The sequence below is a fragment of the Triticum aestivum genome, chromosome 1A (assembly GCF_018294505.1).
Source record: "Triticum aestivum cultivar Chinese Spring chromosome 1A, IWGSC CS RefSeq v2.1, whole genome shotgun sequence".
Classification (NCBI taxonomy): Eukaryota; Viridiplantae; Streptophyta; class Magnoliopsida; order Poales; family Poaceae; genus Triticum; species Triticum aestivum.
The window spans coordinates 253,201,846-253,212,122 of record NC_057794.1 but is presented as its reverse complement, the minus strand read 5'-3'; the positions used below and the strand labels follow the sequence as shown (position 1 = coordinate 253,212,122).

The 10,277-nt window shown below is 42.6% G+C and overlaps 1 long non-coding RNA gene across 1 annotated transcript; it reads right to left on the bottom strand.

The window, feature by feature from the left end:
* Positions 1 to 1,225: 1,225 nt before the first annotated feature.
* Positions 1,226 to 8,173, bottom strand: LOC123114934 (uncharacterized). The gene is made up of 3 exons (XR_006456577.1): positions 7,676 to 8,173; positions 6,079 to 6,180; positions 1,226 to 1,322 (listed from the first exon to the last, which is right to left on the bottom strand). It is a non-coding gene; the product is annotated as an uncharacterized lncRNA (long non-coding RNA).
* Between the last annotated feature and the right edge of the window lie 2,104 nt (positions 8,174 to 10,277).

Sequence of the window (10,277 nt, the reverse complement as noted above, 5' to 3'; positions counted from 1 at the left end):
GAATACAGTAGATACAGTTCTAATATAAAATTGGAATAAGTTTGCAACAGTACCTAAAGGTAGTGATTTGCTTTATTACACTAACGGATCTCACAAAGTTTTTGTTAAAGTTTTGTGTGGATAAAGTGTTCGAAGATCGAGGAGCTATCAATATGAGAAGAATAAAGAGAGATAAGATCTCAAGCTAGGGGATGCCTAAGGCACTCCAAGTAAATATTGCAATGATACCCAAGCATCTAAGCTTGGGGATGCCCCGGTTGGCACCCCATTTTTCTTCTTCAACAATTATCGGTATACCTCGGTTTTTGTTTTGTTCACATAATTTGTGTCCTTTGTGTTTTTGTTTTTCCTTTAAGAACCATGATAGTATGATATAGCCCTTTATTGATTTATAGAATACTTCATGTGCTTCACTTATATATTTTAAGTATGATCTTATAGAATTGCTTTTTGTGCTTCACTTAAATCTTTTAAGTACGGTTTTATAGAATGCTTCATGTGTTTCACTTATATATTTTGAGCTTGGATATTGATTAGTCTATATTAATTGTAGAATGCTCCATGAAATTCACTTATATCTTTTGGAGTATGAATAATACTATCATCTAAAGTGGATTTAGAAGAAGTTTGCTCCCACTATTCCGAATGAGGAGAATTTTGCTTATGTGGAGAGTAGTAAAATTTCTATGCTCATAGATCATGAAAATAATGCTTTATGTGATGATTATATTGTTGAACTCATTCATGATGCTACTGAAAATTATTATGAAGGAGGAATACATGTTTGTAGGAGTTGCAATAATATCAAGTTTCCTCTCTAAATGCTTAAAGTTTTGAAGTTATACTTGTTTTTCCTTCCTATGCTAGTTGATTCTTGTTCCTATAAATTATGTGCTCACAAAATCCCTAGGCATAGGAAGTGGGTTAGATTTAAATATGCTAGTTGTAACGCCCTCGATTCAATCATACACTAATTATACACGCAAATGTGTACGATCAACATCAAGGACTCACGGGAAGATATCACAACACAACTCTAGACACAAAAATAAAATAATACAAGCTTTATATTACAAGCCAGGGGCCTCGAGGGCTCTAATACGTAAGCTCGAATACACAAGAGTCAGTGAAAGCAACAATATCTGAGTACAGACATAAGTTAGACAAGTTTGCCTTAAGAAGACTAGCACAAAAGCAACATTGATTGAAAAGGCAAGGCCTCCTGCCTGGGAGCCTCCTAACTACTCCAGATTGTCAGCGGCCATCATGTAGTAGTAGGCATCAGTGCTGTCGTCTGGCTCCTGGGATCCGTCATATGGTCGCTATATAGCAGAAAAAGAGGTAGCAAAGCAACCATGAGTACTCATCCAAAGTACTCGCAAGACTTACATCAGATCTAAACTAAGTATGTATCTGTATCAAAGGAAATGGGTTGTATCCGTGGACTAAACTGCAGAATGCCAGAAGAGAAGGGGAAAGTGATACGTCTCCGTCGTATCTATAATATGTTTGATATGTTTGATTCCTTGCAATAGTTTTGCGATATAAATATGATGATATTAGAGCCATGCTAGTGGGTAGTTGTGTATTGTAGAAATACTTGTGTTGAAGTTTGTGATTCTCGTAGCATGCACGTATGATGAACCGTTATGTGGTGAAGTCGGAGCATGATTTATTTATTGATTGTCTTCCTTATGAGTGGCGGTCGGGGACGAGCGATGGTCTTTTCCTACCAATCTATCCCCCTAGGAGCATGCGCATAGTACTTTTTTTCGATGACTAATAGATTTTTGCAATAAGTATGTGAGTTCTTTATGACTAATGTTGAGTCCATGGATTATACGCACTCTCACCCTTTCACCATTGCTAACCTCTCTAGTATCGCGCAACTTTCGCCGGTACCTTAAACCCACCATATATCTTCCTCAAAACAGCCACCATACCTACCTATTATGGCATTTTCATAGCCATTCCGAGATATATTGCCATGCAACTTCCATCGTCATCATATACATGACTTGAGCATTCATTGTCATATTGCTTTGCATGATCGTAAGATAGCTAGCATGATGTTTTTATGGCTTGTCCGTTTTTTGATATCATTGTTACGCTAGATCATTGCACATCCTGTTAAACCGCCGGAGGCATCCATATAGAGTCATACCTTGTTCTAGACATGGAGTTGTAATATTGAGTTGTAAGTAAATAAAAGTGTGATGATCATCATTATTAGAGCATTGCCCCAGTGAGGAAAGGATGATGGAGACTATGATTCCTCCATAAGTCGGGATGAGACTTCGGACTTAATGAGAAAAAAGAGGCCAAAGAAGCCCACCAAAAAAACAAAAAAACAAAAAAAATGAAAGAAAAAGAGAGAAGGGGCAGTGCTACTATCCTTTTCCACACTTGTGCTTCAAAGTAGCACCATGTTCTTCATATAGAGAGTCTCTTGAGTTATCACTTTCATATATTAGTGGGAATTTTCATTATAGAACTTGGCTTGTATATTCCGATGATGGGCTTCCTCAAATGCCCGAGGTCTTCATGAGCAAGCAAGTTGGATGCACACCCACTTAGTTTCAGCTGGAGCTTTCATACACTTATAGCTCTAGTGCATCTATTGCATGGCAATCCCTACTCACTCACATTGATATCTATTGATGGACATCTCCGTAGCCCATTGATACGCCTAGTTGATGTGAGACTATCTTCTCCTTTTTGTCTTCTCCATCATCATATTCTATTCCACCTATAGTGCTATGTCCATGGCTCACGCTCATGTATTGCGTGAAAGTTGAAAAGGTTTGAGAACGTCAAAAGTATGAAACAATTGCTTGGCTTGTCATCGGGGTTGTGCATGATGTGAATATTTTGTGTGGTGAAGATGGAGCATAGCCAGACTATATGATTTTGTAGGGATAACTTTCTTTGGCCATGCTATTTTGAAAAGACATGATTGCTTTATTAGTAGGCTTGAAGTATTATTGTTTTTATGTTAAATGATAGACTGTTGCTTTAAATCACTCGTATCTTAATATTCATGCCATGATTAGATATGTGATCAAGATTATGCTAGGTAGCATTCCACATCAAAAATTATCTTTTTTATCATTTACCTACTTGAGGACGAGCAGGAATTAAGCTTGGGGATGCTGATACGTCTCCGTCGTATCTATAATTTTTGATTGTTCCATGCCAATATTCTACAACTTTCATATACTTTTGGCAACTTTTTATACTATTTTTGGGACTAACATATTGATTCAGTGCCCAGTGCCAGTTCCTGTTTGTTGCATGTTTTTTGTTTCGCAGAATATCCATATCAAACGGAGTCCAAACGGGAAACTGGCAGAGATTTTTTTGGAATATATATGATTTTTGGGAAGAAAAATCCACACGAGACGGTGCCCGAGGTGGCCACGAGGCAGGGGGGGCGCGCCTGCCCCCATGGGCATGTCCCTGACCCTCGTGGGCCTCCCGTAAGGCGGTTGATGCCCTTCTTTCGCCGCAAGAAAGCTAATATCCGGATAGAGATCGTGTTAAAATTTTAGCCCAATCGGAGTTACGGATCTCCGGGAATATGAGAAACGGTGAAAGGGAAGAATTAGGGAACACAGAAACAGAGAGAGACAGAGAGACAGATCCAATCTCGAAGGGGCTCTCGCCCCTCCCTTGCCATGGAGGCCATGGACCAGAGGGGAAACCCTTCTCCCATCTAGGGAGGAGGTCAAGGAAGAAGAAGAAGGAGGGGCTCTCTCCCCCTCGCTTCCGGTGGCACCGGAGTGCCACTAAGGGCCATCATCATCATCGCGATCTACACCAACACCTCCGCCATCTTCACCAACATCTCCATCATCTTCCCTCCTTTATCTACAGCGGTCCACTCTCCCGCAACCCGTTGTACCCTCTACTTGAACATGGTGCTTTATGCTTCATATTATTATCCAATGATGTGTTGCCATCCTATAATGTCTGAGTAGATTTTTGTTGTCCTATCGGTGGTTGATGAATTATTATGATTGATTTAATTTGCTTGTGATTATGTTGCTATCCTTTGGTGCCCATCATATGATTGTGCGCATGGATCACACCCTAGGGTTAGTTGTATGTTGATAGGATTATGTATTGGAGGGCAAAAGTGACAGAAGCTTCAACCTATCATAGAAATTGATGCATACGGGATTGAAGGGGGACCAATTTACCTTAATGCTATGGTTGGTTTTTACCTTAATGAACATTAGTAGTTGCGGATGCTTGCTAATAGTTCCAATCATAAGTGCATAGAATTCTAAGTCAGGGATGACATGCTAGCAGTAGTCTTTCCCACATAATACTTGCTATCGGTCTAGTAAAGTAGTCAATTGCTTAGGGGCGATTTCGCAACTCCTACCACCACTTTTCCACACTCGCTATATTTACTTTATTGTTTCTTTATCTAAACAGCCCCTACTTTTTATTTACGTACTCTTTATTATCTTGCAAACCTATCCAACAACACCTACAAAGTATTTCTAGTTTCATACTTGTTCTAGGTAAAGCGAACGTCAAGCGTGCGTAGAGTTGTATCGGTGGTCGATAGAACTTGAAGGAATATTTGTTCTACCTTTAGCTCCTCATTGGATTCGACACTCTTATTTATCGAAAACTGTTGCGATCCTCTATACTTGTGGGTTATCAGAAAGCCTAGCTTATCAAAGACTAGCATCTTCAAGCATGTTGCAGCATATAGAAGAGCACAGATCAACATAATGTAAAGTAGTAGTAGTAGTGTTATCAACCTCGGCCAGAGATCTTTTCTCGACTCCCTGCGAGAAAGCAATCCCAAAACTATACTATCCAGTTATCACCTCAAGTATCCAGTTCTAGTTGTAGCGATCGGGATACAACTCCAAGTGTCCGTTACCGTCGGACATGCTATCGATAGATGTTTTCTTCCCTGCAGGGGTGCACCAACTTACCCACCACACTCGATTAACTCCGGCCGGACACACTTTCCTGGGTCATGCCCGGCCTCGGCCAAACAATACGCCGCAACCCGGCCTAGGCTTAATAGAGAGGCCAACACACCGGACTAAACCTATGCCCCCAGGGGTCATGGGCCATCGCCTCAGGAACTCCTGCACGTTGCATGGGTGGCCGGTGAGCATATCTAGCTACCTCCTTAAAAAGGTAGGTGCTTACCCGTCCAACCCAGCGCACGGCGCTCAATCGCATGACGTCTATTAAGCTTCGGCTAATGCATACGACGCAAAACGCCCATACAATACCCACGTGATGGTTAGTGCTATCAGGCCAGAGGCCCCTCGGATCAAATATCCAAACCGCTAGTGTGTTGGTAATGCGGTCACGATCAGAGACTCATGAAAGATGTGACCCCGTCGCCCCGTTTCGAGTACTTGCGGCAAGGGTTAAGAATGCCTGGCCACGCCTCGTAAGTATCTCGTGGGCACCTTCTAGGTCAACCCGACTCCACATCACTCGCTATTAAGATCGCGCGGGTACCCCTCAGGGCCGACCCGTCTTTAGTAACATGGTTCAGTGTAAAGTCATAGTAACCATAGTAACTGTGTGTCCAAACATCAAGGGAAAAAACCCGAGGAATCACCCCCGGTGAATTCCACTCGATGTAATCATCAAGGTGAACGTAAGAGGATCCACCCTCGAGGTTCACACTTGAGGGGTTGCACGACAGAGCCATATCGGAAGTGGTTAAGGAGAAAATCACCCTCAAGGACCACGATTGAATAGCTACACTGCAGAGATCTCATCAGGGGTGATGTAAGAGGTTCCACCCTCGGCACTCGATGGTAACTCTGCAGAGTCGTACAACTAGTGGGGGTGATGTGCGGTATCGGGGCCTGGACGTCGATCACGTCGATCGAGTCATCGAACATAAAGCGGGGCAACTGGGACAAAGTGGGGGTCACTGATGGATCACTAACCAACCTATACTAAGCAGTTTAGGATAAGCAGGTAAGGTAACAGTAAGCAGGTTACAAAAGCAGGCTATGCACCAGAATAGGATCATACAGAAAGCAGTTCTAATGCAAGCATGAGAGGGAAAGAAATAGGCTATACCAAAATGCTCAAGGGGGGTTTGCATGCCTGGTTCCTCAGTCGAGAAGGACGGGTCGTCGGTGACGTAGTCGATCACCGGGACCTTAGCAGCGGTCTCGGGGTCTACCGGAGAGAAAAGAGGGAAGAAACAGTAAATACAGAGCAAACAAGTGCAATACTATGCATGACAAGACAAAAAGCGGTGTTAGGGGTATTCTAACGTGGCACTACACGCTACCGGCGAAGGGGGATAACATCCGGGAAAGTTTTCCCGAAGTTTGCATTTTCGGACAGATGATCCGGAGGGGAAAGGTTTGATGTTCGCTATGCTAGGGGCATGTGAGAGATGAACGGAGAGCGTATTACGATTCGTCTCGTCGCTCTGAGCAACTTTCATGTATAAAACTTTTTCATCCGAGCTAGGGTTTTTTATATGAATTTCTAAAGTTTTAACCAATATTCTAGAAAACCCTGAAATTTTGCTAAGTCTGAGAATTCGATAGTCTTTTTAAACATCACTTGGCTGTTTTTAAAAGACTACAACTATTGTTCTGTACATCCCATGAGTTAGTGCCTTATATCAATTTTGAGTACTTTTCTGTGATCTACATGTTAGTACCAATTACAACCATATTAGAGTTCATTTGCTTGAACATCAAGAGCACTAAAGTAGCTATGAAAATAAAACTGTTTTTCGTTTTTTCTGTTAACAGAACATAGACTTTTGTCATTTTCATTGCATTTAATCCTTACACCTTTTGAATTTGATCAAATGGAACATTTTAAACCTTGTCAAATGTACTACCCACACATATTTATTTTAGCTATGTTAGGTTTGGTTTAGTTGCTGTTTTGAGGCTGTTCAGGGGGCTAATCAACATAGGAGTAGCAAAGCTAGCTACTGCTACAGTAACAGTTACTGTAGCAGAGCAGCAGAGGAGCAACGGCAGGGGGCGTGACCACACTCTACACACACACACAACACGCACGCACACACAGCATGCACACACACGGCACACACACACACACGACACACACGCACGACTCACGCACACACACGGCAAGAACATGGCCCATGTACACGGGCCTTGACGGCCATGGCCAGGAGCGGTGGCAGCAAGTGGATAGCAGCAACTAGTAGCAATAAACGTCAGGAGCAAGCAGCAGCACACAGCTTCAGTACGTAGCACGCATCAGCAGCAGTATGCTACGCATCTAGCAACGGCAGTAGCACAGCCGCATCAGTACGCGAGCAGCATCAGCAGCGCAAGGAGAGGGAGTAGCAGGGCGAGCGCGGGAGCAACGGGCGGCATGGGGGGCGCAGCGACCACACGCGCGGGCGGACGCGCGGAGGTGCTGCCGAGACGAGCTTCAGGCGGCAGCACGACAGTAGCAGGAGGAGAGCAAGAAGCAACGGCAGTCAGCGGCAACGGCGGCGAGAACGCGGGCGCAGACGACATCGGCAGGTGGGCACGGGCGTGAGCGCGACCGGGCACGGACAGGGGAGCCCAGGCGCTAGTGCGAGCGCGGCGAGCTCTGGCCATGGCGGCTACGTTCGGGGAGGCGTCTACCACGATGGACTGAAAAGGAAAACAGGGGGAATCGACGTGGTGCTCACCGGGGAGGACGCAGGCGAGCTCGAGGGGGGTTGGGGACGTCCGGAGTAGCGGGATCTGACGACGGACGACGACCACCGTGGCGGAGAAGACCGACGATGGCGACGTGATGCGGCCCTCCCGGTCCTATCCAGAAGGCGCGACGAGGGAGACAACAACGGTGAGGCTCTTGGACGTCTACTCAGGCGACAGGGAGAACGCTGGCCAGGACTACGACGACGGCCATGGCGGCTGCACACTCGGGCGCGTCCAAATCGACGATGGTGAGCGAGGGAGCAAGGGGAATGGAGCTAGGGTTTGTCCCAGGGATTCGGGGTGGCCTCCTTATCCCCCAGAGGAGCCGTGGGATGGCCTCCACGGCGCCATCGGTGGCCATGGTGGCCTGGATGGCCGCCACGATCCCGCCCGTGTACAGGAGGTACTAGACGAGGGGAGATGGGCTGGGCATCCTACTTTTGGTAATTGGGCCAAACGTGTACCATGGTTCTTTATGGTTCTTTCTATTCTTTTTTTTGTTATAAGTAGCTATGTCCTCTAAAAAGTTTAGTGATCAAACGAATTCTGTTAATTATGAAACTTTGCATGAAATTCCAGCGCAAGATTATTGATCCACGAATAAGTCTCTAGAATATTCGGAAAAGGATAATTATTTTTTGAATTCAAAAAGGCCAAGTTACGTGTTGTTGGACCACTTTAAATATTTCTAGGGACATTTGTAATTCAAATTAAGTTGATTTCTTCATGAAAATAGTTAGTGAATATTTACAATCAGACGAACATTTTTTTATTTGCGGTTGGGAAAATATTATTTTTACTTTATTTTAAATTTGAGTTTGACTTAAATTTTGATCAAGTGACCATTGGCTTAGTAAAAAGGTGATGACATGGCATCATTAGGGGGAGATTACTATAGCATGATTATCGGGATGTTACACTAGTCATATTCTTCATGATGCTCTCTTTATGTTTCAATTCTTATTTTTTTTGTGAGCGTCATTGAAATCATCATGCCTAGCTAAAAGGCATTTAAAGAAAAGCGCTTGTTGGGAGACAACACAATATTCACCCTTACTGCTTTTGTGTGTTTACATGATTAAGCTACTGCAGTAATCATGTTTTATAGCTTTTGTTTCAATAAAGTGCCAAGTAAGACCTTTGGGAAGACTTGAGTGAAAGTTAATGTGATCTTGTTGTAAAAAATAGAAACTTTGCGCTCACGAGATTAGCTGTCATTTTTTACAGAAGAGTGCGATTGAGTTGTTTTTTTTATCAAAAGATTAATAGACAAATTCCTCATGTCCGCCAATTTATTTCATAATTTTTGGAATAGCAGAAGTATGGTTGTTGTTCAGATCATTACAGACTGTTCTATTTCTGACAGATTCTGTTTTCATTGCATAGCTTGCTTGTTTTTTAGTTTCTATGGCTTATATTTCTCAATATAAATTGTAGAAATGATTTGGCACAGTAGGCATTGTGTGAGAAAAATTATGAACATTGTCTTTAACAGTACCAAAGTGAACGGTTTACTCTTTATCATACTAACCTATTTCACGAAGTTCTGTTAAGTTTTATGTGATTGAAGTTTTCAAGCTTTGGGTGAGACATCGCTATGAGGAGAATAAGAAGTGGAAAAACCCTAAGCTTGGGGATGCCCAAGGCACCCCAAGGCAATATTCAAGGAAGCTCAAGTGCCTAAGCTTGGGATGCCCCGGAAGGCATCCCCTCTTTCGTCTTCAAAACTATCGATATACCTTACTCGGAGCTATATTTTTATTCGTCACATGATATGTGTTTTGCTTGGAGCGTATTTTAAATTTTACTTGTTGTTGGAATAAAATCATTGGATCTGAAATCTTGAGTGAAAAAGAATCCTCCCATGGCTAGCTAATTATTTGACTATCCAGTATTCTTCACTTATATCTTTTTGGAGTAGTTTGTCATTTACTCACGTGCTTCACATATATCCTATGAGTAAATGGTTGAATGAATTGAATATCATAAATCTGAATTTATAAATGTTTCATATGCTTACAACATGGGGAGTAATGGCTTCACAGATAATAAGTATAGGTAGTAAACTTATTGGAAGTTAGCAAACGCAGAATTGGCCACTTGAACAATTCATGAAAAAATATTGAAGGAAGAGAGATTTCACATATAAATATACTATCTTGGACATCTTTTGTAATTGTGAGCACTCATTAAAATATGACATGATGAAAAATTGATGTTGGACAAGGAAGACAACTTAATGGGTTATGTTTTCTTATATTCGAAACATTATATTGTCTTGGATCATCCAACATGTTGAGCTTGCCTTTCCCCCTCATGCTAGACAAATTCTTTGCACTAAGTAGAGATACTACTTGTGCTTCCGAATATCCTTAAACCCAGTTTTGCCATGAGAGTCCACCATATCTACCTATGGATTGAGTAAGATCCTTCAAGTAAGTTGTCATTGTTGCAAGCAATAAAAATTGCTCTCTAAATATGTATGATCTGTTAATGTGGAGAAAATAAGCTTTATACGATCTTGTGATGTGGAAGAAATAAAAGCAACGGACTGCATAATAAAGGTCCATATCACAAGTGGCAATATAA